Source organism: Tachyglossus aculeatus, chromosome X4 (assembly GCF_015852505.1).
Source record: "Tachyglossus aculeatus isolate mTacAcu1 chromosome X4, mTacAcu1.pri, whole genome shotgun sequence".
NCBI lineage: Eukaryota > Metazoa > Chordata > Mammalia > Monotremata > Tachyglossidae > Tachyglossus > Tachyglossus aculeatus.
In genome coordinates, this window is record NC_052098.1 from 7373115 (window position 1) to 7390250 (window position 17136).

Sequence of the window (17136 nt, forward strand, 5' to 3'; positions counted from 1 at the left end):
TGGCTTTCGTCCCCTACATTCCATGGAAACTGCCCTCTCAAAGGTCACCAATGACCTCCTGCTTGCCAAATCCAACGGCTCCTACTCTATCCTAATCCTTCTCGATCTCTCAGCTGCCTTTGACACTGTGGACCACCCCCTTCTCCTCAACAAGCTATCCAACCTTGGCTTCACAGACTCTGTCCTCTCCTGGTTCTCCTCATATCTCTCCAGCCATTCATTCTCAGTCTCTTTTGTGGGCTCCTTCTCCCCCTCCCATCCCCTTACTCTAGGGGTTCCTCAAGGGTCAGTTCTTGGTCCCCTTCTGTTCTCTATCTACACTCACTCCCTTGGTGAACTCATTTGCTCCCATGGCTTCAACTATCATCTCTACGCTGATGACACCCAAATCTACATCTCTGCCCCTGCTCTCTCTCCCTCCCTTCAGGCTCGTGTCTCCTCCTGCCTTCAAGACATCTCCATCTGGATGTCTGCCCGCCATCTAAAACTCAATATGTCCAAGACTGATCTCCTTATCTTCCCTCCCAAACCCTGCCCTCTCCCTGACTTTCCCATCACTTTTGACGGCACTACCATCCTTCCCGTCTCACAAGCCCGCAACTTTGGTGTCGTCCTCGAATCTGCTCTCTCGTTCACCCCTCACATCCAATCCATCACCAAAACCTGCCAGTCTCAGCTCCGCAAAATCGCCACGATCTGCCCTTTCCTCTCCATCCAAACTGCTACCCTGCTGGTTCAATCTCTCATCCTATCCCAACTGGATTACTGCATCAGTCTCCTCTCTGATCTCCCATCCTCCTGTCTCTCCCCACTTCAATCTATACTTCACGCTGCTGCCTGGATCATCTTCGTACAGAAACACTCTGGGCATGTTACCCCCCTCCTCAAAAATCTCCAGTGGCTACCAATCAATCTACGCATCAAGCAAAAACTCCTCACTCTTGGCTTCAAGGCTCTCAATCACCTCGCCCCCTCCTACCTCACCTCCCTTCTTTCCTTCTACAGCCCAGCCCGCACCCTCTGCTCCTCTGCCGCTAACCTCCTCACTATGCCTCATTCTCACCTGTCCTGCCATTGACCCCCAGCCCATGTCCTCCCTCTGGCCTGGAATGCCCTCCCTCCGCACATCCGCCAAGCTAGCTCTCTTCCTCCCTTCAAAGCCCTACTGAGAGCTCACCTCCTCCAGGAGGCCTTCCCAGACTGAGCCCCCTCCTTCCTCTCCTCCTCCCCATCCCCCCTGCACTACCTCCTTCCCCTCCCCACAGCACCTGTATATGTGTTTGTACAGACTTGTTACTCTATTTTACTTGTACATATTTACTATTCTATTTATTTTATTTTGTTAATATGTTTTGTTTTGTTGTCTTTCTCCCCATTCTATATTTTGCCAACTTGTACTTCCCAAGCGCTTAGTGCAGTGCTCAGCACACAGTAAATGCTCAATAAATACGATTGAATGAATGAATGAATGACAACCTAATCACCTTGCAATCTCCCTAGCACTTAGAACAGTGTTTTGCACGAAGTAGCTGCTTAATAAATGCCATCATTATCATTCTTCTTATTATTATTACTAAGTGCTTGGGAATGTACAATACAACAATAAACGACAGATTCCCTGTCCACAACGAGCTTACAGTCTAGAAGGGGGAGACGGATATCAATACAAATAAATAAATTACAGATATGTACATAAATGCTGTGGGTCTGGGACAGGGTTGTGGGGGTGAATAAAGGGAGCAAGTCAGGGTGACGCAGAAGGGAGTGTAAGAGGATAGGAGCGGCCTAGTCTGGGAAAGCCTCTTGGAGGAGATGTGGGCTTTGAAGGGTGGGGAGAGTAATTGTCTATTGGATTTGAGGAGGGTGGGTGCTCCAGGCCAGAGGTAGGTCGTGGGCCGGGGATCGGAGGCGAGATCAAGGCACAGTGAGAAGGTTAGCACTAGAGGAGCGAAGTGTGCGGGCTGAGTTTTATAGAAGGAGAGTAGTAAGGTGAGGTAGCAGGGGACAAGGTGGTGGAGTGCTTTAAATAGTGAGGAGTTTTTGTTTGATGTGGAGGTGGATGGGCAACCACTGGAGTTTTTTGAGGAGCAGGGAGACATGTCCTGAATGTTTTAGTAGAAAAATGATCTGGGCAGCAGAGTGAAGTAAGGACTGGAGTGGGGAGAGACAGGAGTCTGGGAGGTCAGCAAGGAGGTTGATGGAGTAATCCAGGCGGGATAGGATGAGTGAGTGTATTAGTGTGGCAGCAGTTTGGATGGAGAGGAAAGGGCGGATTTTAGTGATATTGTAAAGGTGGGACAGATAGGGTTTAGTGATGGATTGAACATGTGGGTTGAATGAGAGAGAGGAGTCAAGGATAATGCCAAGGTTATGGGTTTGTGAGACAGCGCTTACTATGTGCCAGGCACTGTACTAAGTGTTGGGCTGGATACAAGAAAATCAGGTTGAACACAGTCCCTGTTCCTTGTGGGGCTCAAAGTCTGAAGTGCCCATTTTACAGATGAGGTAACTGAGGCCCAGAGAAGTGAAGTGACTCTCTCATGATCACACAGCAGACAAGTGGCAGAGGCAGAATTAGAACCCAGGTCCTTCTGACTCCCAGACCTGTGTTCTATCCACTAGGCCATGATGGTTCTCATGAATCAGTGGATCTCTATCCTTTAAGCACTTGATATTCACCCCACCCTCAGCCCCACAGCATTTATGCACATCTCTGTAATTTATTTTAATGTCAGTCTCTCCCTCTAGACTGTAAACTCCTTGTGGGAAAAGAATGTTTCCACCAACTCTGTTGTACCCTCCCAAGCACTTAGTATAGTGCTCTGCACACAGTAAGTGCCCAATAAATAATAATTGAATGATTGATATTTGATCAAAGTTAAGGTTTATATTTACCAATATATTTTCTTGAACCAAGATGCATCCTGTGGGAGATGATTACTTGTTCCCTGCCTGATTTTTTCTTTTGACAAATGAGTCAGACTGATGTATTTACTTAGTCTATACTTTACACTTTACATGGAAATCTTGCAGAAATGCATTACCAGCACAAAATATCATTTATGGTTTCTTTGGAAAGATACTATAGCAACAGTTGCTTAGAAGCAAGGCGCTAAGTCTCAATGAGATGGAAACTCATTTTAGTTAAAATTAGTAGGTTACACTGACCAATTTGTATCTGTCTAGGATTTGGGTTCTGGCAAGCCCTGTGATAAGGGAAAACCTACATGTTCAGTTTTGCCATAAAGCGTATTTTCACTTCACTTTTTGGCTAAACAAATTGTTACACAATTAGTTAATGTTCATCCAACAACACGAGCCTGTTTGGATGCAGCGTACAGAGGTATCAAAAGAAAATGGCTTGTGAGTTTGGCATCGAAATGGGTGCATACTACAGCATGAGTTTTCCTGAACATCGGGCTTTCCAAGAAGAGCCACCCCAATGTTCCAAATAAACTGCATCTACCTATTTGTGCACTGCAAATCAAAGTGCAATTTCTGGAACCACTCTCCAAGATCTACTCTGCATAGATTAAGTGCTTAATAAATACTATAATCGGTTGATTTACATTCCAGATTATATCCTTTTAGCTTGTTAATGGAGAAGTCAATGGGACAGTCAGAGTCCTTCCAAAAGCTGTTGTGCCCAGCAACTCACCCTGTTTACAAGTGAATATATTTGGTGACAATGGGACAGTCTTGGACGAAATTGTCTTGGCCTTGCCTCTTGGTGGGGATGAGCCTACTTTTACATGAAAACCCCAGTCATGGTGAAGTCAGAAAAGGTGATAGGGCTCTAAATTGAAATCCCAGGTTCATTGGTTCATGTGTTCTGATCGATCATCACCTACTGTGGTATCCTTTGAATATTCAGCCCAGGTTTTCATTTCAGGTGAGGAGGGAATTCCCAGGGAAGCAGCATGGCTCAGTGGAAAGTGCACGGGCTTAGAAGTCAGAGGTCGTGGGTTCTAATCCTGGCTCCACCACTTGTCTGCTCTGTGACTTTGGGCAAGTCACTTAACTTCTCTGTGCCTCAGTTACCTCATCTGTAAAATGGGGATTAAGACTGTGAGCCCCATGTGGGACAACCTGATTACCTTGTATCTACCCAGTGCTTAGAATGGTGCTTGGCACATAGTAAGCACTTAACAAATACCAAAATTATTATTATTAAGAAGACATCACCACCTGGGTGGAGGTTAATTGGGGTTTTGTCCGATTCTGGGTGATGGTAGGAGCAGGGTCCAATTAGGGGAGCTGCCTAAAAGGCCAAACTTTGGGTATGGGGTGGGAAAGTACGTGTTTTCTGGATGATGATTGAGGCTGCCCACTAGGAACTACTTAGTTTGTGTTGGGGTCGCAGTCCCATCTGTGGCCTCCTTGATTGTGATCGGCAAGGCATTGGGGGTGTTCAGTCCTCCTAATCCCAATCATTTTTGCTGTACAGATGAGAAATTGTGTATGATTCAGGGTAATCTATTCTCACCACTGGAAAAATAATACAGTTCTTTCCCTGCTGATGGTGAGATAATCCACCTCCCTAACCTAAACACAAGTCCTATGCAAGAATGTGAGTTAGGATGGCTTGACTGCTAAAAAAGTAGAGCCTGGATGTTTGTGCGCTTTGGGAAAGAAGTGAGGTTGGGTAGGATGGAGAGAGCTGATTGAGTGCCTTAAAGCCAAGGGTGAGGAGTTTTTGTTTGCTGCAGAGATGAATGGACAATCACTAGAGGGTTTTGAGGAGTGGGGAAATGTGTGCAGAAAATATTTTTGGAAAAGTGATCCAGGCACCAGGGTGAAGTATGTGCTGGAGGCAGGAAAGTCAGTGAGGAGGCAAATGCAGTGGTTGAGGTGATATATTCCTCTGCCTTCCTTGCTTCAATGCTTAGAACAGTGCATAGTAAGCGCTTAACAAATGCCAACATTATTATTATTATTATTGTTATTATTATTTCCCAATTTCAACTCTTCTGCTTGTGGTCCAGGTCTCTCAGTGAAAGAAAAGGTTAACAACACTATAGCACCTTAGACTTTAGAGACAGCCACTAGATATCCAACTAGAGTGGTGAAAATAAATAAATTGAGCAGATACATATTCATGAGTGATAAGGAGGGTGTAAATAAGTTCACGAGTGCTAGTGGTGGCTAGAACGATATGGCTCAGGGTGCTGGGAAACTAATCGGGGCAGGCTTGTTCGAGGAAGTAGGATTTTAGGAGGGAGTTGAATGTGAGGAGATCTGTGGTCTGTGGATTTGGTGAAGGAAAGTGCTCCAAACTGGGTGGAATAGTGTTTTTTGTGGCCTTCTGCATCTAAACTTCCAGGACCTCAGTCTGTCCCCAAGAGCAGAATTCAGTGGTGAGAAGGTGGGTGGCAGGTAAACTATTTCAGGCATAAAGGGAGGAAGATGCCAAAGGATGCTTCCAGGAAAAGGACTAAAAGTTTGATGTGCTTGACACCAGAGAAGAGAGCCCCCACCCAGGCCTTCGAGTCTAGCCTGTTGCAAGAGCTGAAAAGGCAATTTTTTTATTGCATTCTTTAATGCCGTTGTCAAAATCCATATTACTCGAACATCCTCTCCACTAACTGTGAGGGAAAAAATTCATTCATTCAATCATATTCATTGTGTGCTTACTGTATGCAGAGCACTGTACTAAGCACTTGGGAGGGTACAATATAACAATAAAGCATCACATTCTCTGCCCACAATGAACTTACAGTGTAGAGAGGGGAGACAGACATCAATATGAATAAATAAAATTACAGATATGTACATAAGTGCTGTGGGGCTGAGAGATAAGAAGAGCAAAGGGAGCAAGTCAGGGTGACACAGAAGGGAGTGGGAGATGAGGAAAAGTGGGGCTTAGTCTGGGAAGGCCTCTTGGAGGAGATGTGTCTTCAATAAGGCTTTGAAGTGGGGGAGAGTAATTGTCAGATTTGAGGAGGGAGAGTATTCCAGGCCAGCGAGACAGGCAAGATTGAGACACGGTGAGAAGGTTAGCACTAGAGGAACGAAGTGTGCAGGCTGGGTTGTAGAAGGAGAAAAGCAAGGTGAAGTAGCAGGAGGCAAGGTGGTAGAGTGCTTTAAAGCCAATGGTGAGGAGTTTTTGTGTGATGTGGAGGTGGATGGGCAACCACTGGAGTTTTTTGAGGTGCAGGGAGACATGTCTTGAACGTTTTTGTAGAAAAATAATATGGGCAGCAGAGTGAACTATGGACTGGAGTCGGGAGAGACAGGAGTCTAGGAGGTCAGCAAGGAAGCTAATGCAGTAATCCAGGCAGGGTAGGATGAGTGATTGTATTAATGTGGTAGCAGTTTGGATAGAGAGGAAAGGGCAGATTTTAGCGATGTTGTGAAGATGGACCAGTCAGGCTTTAGTGATGGATTGAATATGTGGGTTGAATGACAGAGAGGTGTCAAGGATAATGCCGAGGTTACGGGCTTGTGAGACAGGGAGGATGGTGGTGCTGTCTACGGTGATGGGAAAGTCATGGGGAGGTCAGGGTTTGGGTGGGAAGATAAGGAGCTCTGTTTTAGACATGTTAAATTTGAGATGACAGGAGGACATCCAAGTAGAGATGTCTTGAAGGCAGGAGGAGTTGCGAGACTGGAGAGAGGGAGAGAGATCAGGGCTGGAAATGTGGATTTGGATATTCATTCATTCAATCGTATTTATTGAGTGCTTACTGTGTGCAGAGCACTGTACTAAGCGCATGGGAAGTACAAGTTGGCAACATATAGAGACGGTCCCTACCCACCAACAGGCACACAGTCTAGAAGGGGGAGACAGAGAACAAAACAAAACGCATGGACAGGTGTCAAGTTGTCAGAACAAATAGAATTAAAGCTAAGTGCACATCATTAACAAAATAAATATAATAGTAAATATGTACAAGTAAAATAGAGTAATAGATCTGTACAAACATATATACAGGTGCTGTAGGGAGGGGAAGGAGGTAGGGCAGGAAGAATGGGGAGGAGGAGAGGAAAAGGGGGGCTCAGTCTGGGAAGGCCTCTTGGAGGAGGTGAGCTCTCAGGGGCTTTGAAAGGAGGAAGAGAGCTAGCTTGGCAGATGTGCGGAGGGAGGGCATTCCAGGCCAGGGGGAGGACGTGGGCCAGGGGTTGACAGCGGGACAGGCAAGAACGAGGTACAATGAGGAGGTTAGTGGCAGAGGAGCGGAGGGTGCGGGCTGGGCTGTAGAAGGAGAGAAGGGAGGTGAGGGAGGAGGGGGCGAGGTGATGGAGAGCCTTGAAGCCGAGAGTGAGAAGTTTTTGCTTGATACATAGGTTGACTGGTAGCCACTGGAGATTTTTGAGGAGGGGAGTAACATGCCCAGAGCGTTTCTGCACAAAGATGATTCGGGCAGCAGCGTGAAATATAGACTGAAGTGGGAAGAGACAGGAGGATGGGAGATCAGAGAGGAGGCTGATGCAGTAATCCAGTCGGGATAGGATGAGAGATTGAACCAGCAAGGTAGCGGTTTGGATGGAGAGGAAAGGGTGGATCTTGGCGATGTTGCGGAGGTGAGACCAGCAGGTTTTGGTGACGGCTTGGATGTGAGGGGTGAACGAGAGAGCAGAGTCGAGGATGACACCAAGGTTGCAGGCTTATGAGACGGGAAGGATGGTTGTGCCGGCTACAGTGACGGGAACGTCAGGGAGAGAGCAGGGTTTGGGAGGGAAGATAAGGAATTCAGTTTTGGACATATTGAGTTTTAGATGGTGGGCAGACATTCAGATGGAGATGTCCTGAAGGCAGGAGGAGACCCGAGCATGAAGGGAGGGAGAGAGAGCAGGGGCAGAGATGTAGATTTGGGTGTCATCAGCATAGAGATGATAGTTGAAGCCGTGGGAGTGAGTGAGTTCACCAAGGGATTGATATCTATGTGGATATCATCCACGTAGACATGGTAGTTGAGGCCATGGTAGTGAATGAGCTCTCCAAGGGAGTGGGTGTAGATGGAGAATAGAAGGGGACCCAGACCTGAACCTTGAAGGGTCCCCACGGTTAGGGGGTGGGAGGCAGAAGAGGAGCGCACAAAGGAAACTGAAAATGAACAGCCAGAGAGATGAGAATCAGAAGAGGACAGTCAGTGAAGCCAAGGTTGGCTGTTTCCAGGAGAAAGGGGGTCGTCCACAGCATTGAAGGCAGCTGAGAGGTCAATGAGGACTAAGATGAAGTAGAGGCCAATGGATTTGGAAAGAAGGAGATAATTGGTGACCTTTGAGTGGGCGGTTTCTGTGGTGTGAAGAGGATGGAAGTCAGATTGGAGGAGGAATTTGAGACAGCAGGCATAGACAACTCACTCATGGAGTTTGGAGAGGAATGGTAAGAGGGAGAATGGGACAATAAGTGGAGCCGTGGGGTTAAGGGAGGGTCTTATTTTAGGATAGGGGAGACATGGGCGTGTTTGAAATCAGTAGGGAAGAAGCCACTGGAGAGCGAACGGTTGAAAATGGCTGTTAGGGAGGGAACAAGGGAGGAGGCAAGAGTTTTGATAAAATGTGAAGGAATGGGGTCAGATGCACAGGTGGAGGTGGGGGGCTTTTGAGAGGAGACAGGTGGTCTCCTCTAGAGATACTGCTGGGAAGGATGGGAGAGTTGAAGAGGGGGCTGGAAAGGGGAGGGACTGAGGAGGGGAAGGGGGGATTTTAGGGAGCTCACACCACTTTTCTTAATAAAGTAGGTGGCCAGTTCACTGAGGCAAGGGATTGAAGAGGTGGGGGGACAAGGGGCCTGAGAAGGGAGTTAAATGTCTGGAAATGTTTCAGGAAAGATGTAAATAAGTTCCATTCAAATAAAAATAAAGTGTTTCTGAAAGCCTGTACCCCAGAATACTTCTCAAAGACCACACAAACCAATTTCATACATGACTGCTTCACAGGGAAGCATCATGAAAATGAAATTCACTTCTGGAGAATTGTTTTTTCTCTTTCTCTCCCCCCTCCCCGCCCCCATTATTTTTATTAGTTCTTGGTAAAAAGATAAGGAACATGTATCAAATTAACAGAACTCTTCAGTACCCTTTGAACAATGAAAGGTTTTTCAAAAAACAACCACAACAAATAGAAACTATCACAGAAAACTTTGTTTCATATATGGTCTATTCAAATTACACACACCTCCTTGTTTTTCACTCTGGATTTTCAAGCCATTCAGCTGTCAGCTTTATGGACCATTTATTATTCCTTAATTGCTGATGAAGAGGCGATTGGATATCCCTCTTAAAATCCTGTAGACTAGTTGACATTCTGACATAGATGTGTCCTCATTTTAGACTTTGCAGAAATTAACATTCATGGCATGATGCCAATTAATGAACCCCCTATAAAAGATATGAAAAGGGAGAGCAAGATCATTCTTTGCACCTGTAAGAACCCTAAATAATAGTAATAATTATGGTATTTGTTAAGTGCTTACTTTTGCTGTGACTTGGCTGAGACAGTTAACAGGTCAGTAATGAAGTTCAAATCAGAGCTCTGTTTCTTCTACCCTGCCCCTTTGGGTGAGTTGCTGGGTATTATTCCCCTGCAGCCCTCTAATACTAACCTACTCACTGAACCTCCAGCTTGCCTATTTGGCCAGCAACCTCTCGCCCCCATCCTGCCTCTGGCCTGGAACGCCCTCCCTCTTCTTATCAGACAGACAATCACTCTCCCTCCCTTCAAAGCCTAATTGAAGGCACATCTCCTCCAAGAGGCCTTCCCGGACTATCTCTCTTTTCCTTTTCTTCCACTCCCTTTTGCGTCACCCTGACTTGCTCCCTTTATACATCCCCCCTCCCAGTCCCACAACACTTATGTACATATCCGTAATTTAGTAATTTATATTAGCGTCTGTCTCCCCCTCTAGATTGTAAACTCACTGTGTGCAGGGAATGTATCTGTTGTATTGTACTTTCCCAAGCACTTAGTTCAGTGCTCTGCATAATAATTGATTGCCTGGGGATTGTAAGCCTCTTCTGCCTGTGAGCCCTATGTGGGACAGGTACTGATCTTTTATCTTGTACCTAACCCAGTGCTTAGGACAGTGCTTGGCACATAATAAGCACTTACAAATAAAAGTATTAATTGTAATAATGATAATACTTTTAATAATAATAATAATAATTCCTGCCACCTGGGAGCTTGTATCTTGAGCAGATGAGGTTATTTTGTTTTACAGTCAGTCATAAGTATTGGAAATGACTATAGACCTAAGCTCTTTGAAGGCAGGGAATAGGTATACCAACTCTATTGAATTGTGTTCTTACAAAGGCTTAGTGCAGTGTTCAGCAAACAGTAGGTGCTTAGTAAATCCCATTGATTGAAATACTGGGGGACAGGGAGAGGGCATGGATAAGCCAAAACCTTCTCCTTCATTTAGAGTTATTTTTTATTTGAAGAAGCCACTCCTGCTGGTGAGATTGTACCCGTGGTGTGTGTCACACCGACAGTCCCACACTAAATCTTTTAGCAAAGATGTTTTCAAGTAAATGGACTGATTGGCATTTCAGTTTCTGTGCCGATCTCAAACAGAGATACTAATGAGTAGCAAAATAGTCTGAATGAGTGGGAAAAGGAGGGAAACAGAAGCATATGAATAATCTACCGACTGGAGAATTTCATTTGTGAAAGATGAAGAATTGGTGATATTCTGTGTTGGTCGTAGATGCAAGTGTAAAAGGTCAGCAGAATATGGCTGTGAAGACAATAGTTTTTGTGTGTGTGTGTGTGTGTGAGTGTGTCTCCTTTGGGTTCAAAGGTAATACTACTGATGATAAGATCTTTATTGGTGGAGTCAGAAGACAATTGTGTAATCAACAATCCCTTTCTCTTCTCTTACATGTAAATATTTGCCCCTTTCAGAGACTTTCATTGTTTCATTCCTCTTCTGTGTTTTCTCTGACTGCTGTGGCTCTCAGCCTGCTCCCAAATGGGAGGAGAGAACTGGAAAGGTGTATCCTGTGCCCTGTTATCCCTAGAGCTGAAGTCAAATTGGTTCCTGGTCCATAAGATGCAGGCCAGTTTTAGGCTGGTAGTTTTGGTAAATGCACTTTCTTGACCAATGAAAATAGTATCCCAGAAAATAGGGTTTTCTAGTCAATCTTTGAGTTTTTTGCCCAGTAAATTTACCTGGTTCTTTCACTGCCTGCTCACCCTGGAAAACCCCATCTATAAGAGGTTAGTCACACCCCCTAGCTATTTGATATTTGAGTTTTGATTTTGAATCACCATCACTACTTGAGGGTCTGGTGGGCCTCGACGACCAATGGATTGGTCGTGCTTTTGATGTTTGGTGAAATTCCCACATCAGTCTTGCCCAGTGGCTTATGGAAATGATCTGACACATTGGTTATTGTTCCCTCCTGGTTATTCACCATCCAGGCAACCAGTCTTCCTTTCTTCTGGACTCCTGAAACTCCACTGCATTGGGTTTAGCCTTTTTCTTTTGCTTTTGAACAATATTTAATAATAATGATGATATTTGTTAAGCGCTTACTATGTGCCAAGCACTGTTCTAAGCGCTGGGCACTGTTCTAAGCGCTGGATCTTGCTCCTTCACAGGGCACACATTCAGAAACTGCATCATGCATGGGAGCCAAGAGCTAAGAGGCATGGAGACGGGCAGCAGTGAACTGGCATGCATGCATGCATCGTGCTTCTTCGTACTTCATTCACTCTATCCGTCTTTGGGCTGCATCTAGATGGCTTCCCTTCATAAAGAACAAGATAATGTTCTTGTGTTCCAGTCAGAAATAGGGTTTTCTGGGGGGGGGGGGGGGGGGGGGGGGAGTTTCTTTCAGGACTGATATAAATTGACCTCTAAAATCAGGCTACGGAAGGGTCTCTTGCCAGTCAGGTGGGTAGAATAAATACTTGAAAGTCTCACTAAAGCAAAACCTAACATCAGTCAATGAATGAATCAATCAGGGGTGTATATTGAGCCCTTTCTGTGTGCAGAACACTGTACTAAATGCTTGGGAGATTTCAGTATAACAGAGTTGGTAGACACATTCTCTGCCCCACAGGGAGCTTAGTCTAGAAGGGGAGAGAAACATTAAAATAATTTATGGATATGTGCATGAGTTCTGTGGGGATGAGGCTGGCATAAATAAAGGGAGCAAATCTAAGTGCAATACATGATGCAGAAATGAGAGAGAGAGAGCAGGGGGATGAGGGCTTAGTTGGAGAAGATTTCTTGGTGGTGATGTTAAACATCAGTAATAATAATAATGATAATTGGAGCATTTGTTAAGCACTTGCTACATCGCCAAGCACCATACTAAGCATTGGGGCAGGTGCAATATAAGCAGACCAGACACAGTCCCTATCCTGCATGGGGTTCAGATTCTAAGGGTGATGGAGACCAGATATTTTATCGCCGTTTTACAAGTGAGATCACTGAGGCATAGGGAAGTTAAATGACTTGCTTGAGGTCACACAGCAGGCAAGAGGTAGAGCTGTGATTAGAACCCAGGTCCTCTGACTCCCAGGCCTGTGCTCTTTCTACTAGGCCATTCTGCGTCTCATCAGTCAAAGATATGCGTAGAGCAATGAACTAAGCACCTGAGAGCATATACTACAGTTGGTAGACACAATCTCTGAGTGAAGTGCTGGAAAGCAGCATTGCCTAGTGGATAGAGCATGGGCCTGGGAGTCAGAAGTACCTGAGTTCTAATCTTGGCTCTGTTACCTCTCTGCTGTGGGACCTTGGGCAAGTCACTTCACTTCTCTGTGCCTCAGTTACTTCGTCTGTCAAATGGGGATTAAGACGGTGAGCCCTATGTTGAACATGGACTGTGCCCAACCCATTATGCTTATATCTACCCCAGTGCTTAGTACAGTGCTCAGCACATATTAAGCACTTAAAAAATACTATTATAATTATTATTACCATATTAGATCATCCTTGTGGCCAGCAACCAGAAATGGATCTTTCTAAGCACTGGCAATGAAAAGAACAATTATCTAAAGGAGCAAGTCTCCAGAAGCTTTAGACTTTATGACCCGGCGATTTAGCCCCAAGCAGAAGGACAGTTTTTGTGGGTTCTCCATGTAACAGAGACACTGATCCTATATTGTTCTTGTCAGCCATATCTATACACATGAATAGACATCACTGTCAATTAACATAATTTCTGAATGTGAAGGAAAGAGGATAAAAGACAAAGCCAGAGGGAATAAAGCTTGCTTGTCTCCCCACCTCAAGTAAATAGTGGAAAGGGGAGAAATGTTTTAATGATATAGGGTTTAGGAGCAGGCCAAGGAGATATTAAATTATTAGGTTTCAAGTACACATTTCAGAAAGGCCTGACATTAACTGGGGGAATCTCACATGCTCAAAGACACTGGGGCACCGACATTATTGCTATTTTATTTTTTGTTAATTAATGAGCCCTGAAGTTCTGCCAAATTCAGAGCCTTTGGAAGGACCTTTCTCTAAAGGCAGGAAGTGTGGAATCAAGGTAAAGTACAAAGCCGGGAGAAAAGTGGGGTGGATGAAGTAAGTGCTTCCAAATGCTGCAGGAAATCTTGAGTTCTTTTTCTTTTAAGGGCGGAAGTCTAGGAAATAGCAATCACCTTGAGGCAGTAGAAACAAAGGCCTAGAATTTGAGACAAAAAGGGTAATGAGCAGAGATTGTTAGGCACCCAACAAATAGGTAGGGATCATGTCTACCACCAATATGGAACTCTCCCAAGCATTTTGTGCAGGGCTCAGCCCAGTCAGGGTAAGTGACCAGTGATTGATTGATTCAATGCCCGCTGGGTGTAATGTACTAACCTAAGCCCTTGGGAAAGAGAAATGTTTATTGACTGTCCACAGCTGCATCACACATGGGATACATTAAAGACTAGACACAATCGAGAAGCCTAGTGGATGTCTGGAAGTCAGAAGAACCTGGGTTCTAATCCTGCCTACTCCACTTGTCAGCTGTATGACTTGGGAAAACTTGGGAAAGTAAAATAAAATCGAATTGGTAGACACGATCCCTGCCCACAGTGAGCCTACAGTCTAAAGGGAGAGACAGACATTAAAACAAATTATGGATATGTACATAAGGGCTGTGGTGCTGAGGGTGTGGTGACTATCAAGGGAAATGAGGACTTAGAACAAATGAGATAAGAGCTAGGGACAAAAAAAGAACAGGAGTGCTAAATGTTGCGTTAAGGGACGGCATGACAAGGGAGGTGGACATAAACTGGAGAGTGGCTCCAATGGCCACTGAATGTCCCAGCACCAGGCTCCTTGTAGGCAGGGAACGTGTCTACCAACACTGATAGATTGCACTCTCCCAAAAGCATAGTACAGTGCTCTGCACACCATAAGTGCTCAAGAGATACCATTGATTGACTGGAGTCGCTGCTTGTGTTTGGCAAAAAGCACTGTGCTTCCTCTAGATTTAGTTGAAGGGGTGATGCTATAATTAATAATAATCATCATCATCATCATCATCAGTCATATTTATTGAGCGCTTACTGTGTGCAGAGCACTGTACTAAGCGCTTGGGAAGTACAAGTTGGCAACATAATAATGCCAACTTTATGGCAATAATGCCATAATAATAATAATCATGGTATTTGTTGAGTGCTTACTCGGTGTGTCAAAGTGCTGTTTGAAGTGCTGGGGTAGGTAAAACTTTACCTAAAACTCAACATGTCGAAGACTGAACTCCTTGTCTTCCCTCCCAAACCCTGCCCTCTCCCTAACTTTCCCATCTCTGTTGACGGCACTACCATTCTTCCCATCTCAGAAGCCTGCAACCTTGGTGTCATCCTTGACTCCGCTTTCTCGTTCACCCCTCACATCCAATCCATCACCAAAACCTGCCGGTCGCAGCTCCGCAACATTGCCAAGATCCGCCCTTTCCTCTCCATCCAAACTGCTACCCTGCTCGTTCAAGCTCTCATCCTATCCCGTCTGGACTACTTTACCAGCCTCCTCTCCGATCTCCCATCCTCTTGTCTCTCCCCACTTATATCCGTACTTCACGCCGCTGCCCGGATTGTCTTTGTCCAGAAACGCTCTGGGTATGTTACTCCCCTCCTCAAAAATCTCCAGTGGCTACCAATCAATCTGCACATCAGGCAGAAACTCCTCACCCTGGGCTTCAAGGCTCTCCATCACCTCGCCCCCTCCTACCTCACCTCCCTTCTCTCCTTCTACAGCCCACCCCGCACCCTCCACTCCTCTGCCGCTAATCTCCTCACCGTACCTCGTTCTCGCCTGTCCCGCCATCGACCCCCGGCCCACGTCATCCCCCTGGCCTGGAATGCCCTCCCTCTACCCATCCGCCAAGCTAGCTCTCTTCCTCCCTTCAAGGCCCTACTGAGAGCTCACCTCCTCCAGGAGGCCTTCCCAGACTGAGCCCCCTCCTTCCTCTCCCCCTCGTCCCCCTCTCCATCCCCCCGTCTTACCTCCTTCCCTTCCCCACAGCACCTGTATATATGTATATATGTTTGTACATATTTATTACTCTATTTTACTTGCACATATCTATTCTATTTTATTTTGTTAATATGTTTGGTTTTGTTCTCTGTCTCCCCCTTCTAGACTGTGAGCCCACTGTTGGGTAGGGGCTGTCTCTATATGTTGCCAACTTGTACTTCCCAAGCGCTTAGTACAGTGCTCTGCACACAGTACACACTCAATAAATATGATTGATTGCCAGGCTTGTGCTTTTTCCACTAGGCCATGCTGCTTGTATGCCTCATCAATTGTGCATTCTCATAAACATCCTTCCAGTGAAAAGAATTGTTTGCCATTTTCTGGTCCCCTCCGTGGTTGAAAATGGCAGTCCCTGTCCACCTGAGCCTTCGTAGGGGCCAGATGGAATTTTTGAAAGCTGAGTTCTAGAACAAAAGTTATAGAGGGATCAGCCAGGGAGAAGCTTCCGAGGACAGGGATGATATGGTTAGTGTCACATATGTGAAGTAATCTGGGCCCCACAAGAAGGATAAACTAAAGGCCAGAGAGTAGGTGGCTTTAGTATTGCAAGCGAGAAATAACCCAAATGTGGTTAGAAAAGTCTGGGTTATATGCACTGAGTAAAAAGAGCACACATTTCATAAATACCGTACATGAAAGGCTAGGGAGATTTGGCAAGATATGGAGAGGAGGAATATGGGGGTGGGAGTTCCCAAAGTATGAGAATCAGAAGGAGAGTGCACTGGAAAATCAGAAAATGGGAAAAAAGGAGGAGCATTTAGGAGAAGAGCCCGAGGAGAGAGGGGAAAGAGAGTTGAGGGAACACAATGTTGAGTGAATGGACGGAAGGGGATTTCTGATCCTGATTAAAAAGTAGCGAGTGGGAGAAGAGAAAAGGGCAAGTTCCTGGCAACTGCCGTTTGACCTTTGAAGCAATATGCCAGATCCTCGACAGAGATGGTGAAGGCAGAGGATAAGGATTAGGTTAAAGGCTTAAGGAGAGAACTGAAGTTAGCAAAGTGCAACTTGGAGGTCAGACTGAAAGGTTTGAGAAGAAAAGAAGAGCTGTTTAAGCCATTCAGGAAAAGCAGAAACTATGATCAATAGGAAAGGCAAATCTCAAAGGAAGCTTGAGCTTCTCTAGTCCTTCAGACCAAGCTCCGCTACTAGACTAAGCTCCTTGAAGGCAGGGATCATGTCTTCCTACTCTAGTATACTCTCCCAAGGAAATAGGTACAGTGCTCTAAACACACTAAGCATTCATTGAATGCCATTGATAAGTGATTCACCAGGAGCTGCAAATGTTTTCAGAGCTAATATTGAAAAAGAAAGTTGTAAAAGCCTGACGGAAGGAGGAGAAAAGGCAAACTGTACCGAAAGTGAGAAAAAAAATCAAAGTGACCCAGTGGGCTTAGTAGAGAAGAAGAGGAGAGATAGCATGTGCCTGGGAGTCAGATGGGCCTGGGTTCTAATTCTGGCACCTATACCTGTCTGTTGTGTGACCTTGGGCAAGTCATTTAACTTATCTTCTCTGTGCCTCAGTTACCTCTTCTGTAAAATAGGATTTAATACTGTGAGCCCCATGTGGGACATGGACTCTGTCCAACCTGACAAGTTTGTATCTGCCCCAGCACTCAGAATAGTGCCTGGCACGTAGTAAGCACTTAAAAAATTCCATAAAAAAGAGGAAGTCACTAAAGGGTTAAGAGTAAAGGGGGGAAATTGAA

At 45.4% G+C, this 17136-nt stretch overlaps 1 protein-coding gene across 1 annotated transcript in view; it reads left to right on the forward strand.

Moving 5' to 3' along the window:
* The window catches only part of LOC119947952 (guanine nucleotide-binding protein subunit alpha-14), a 222827-nt gene that overhangs the window by 136008 nt on the left and 69683 nt on the right, over nucleotides 1-17136 (forward strand). The window lies entirely within an intron of this gene.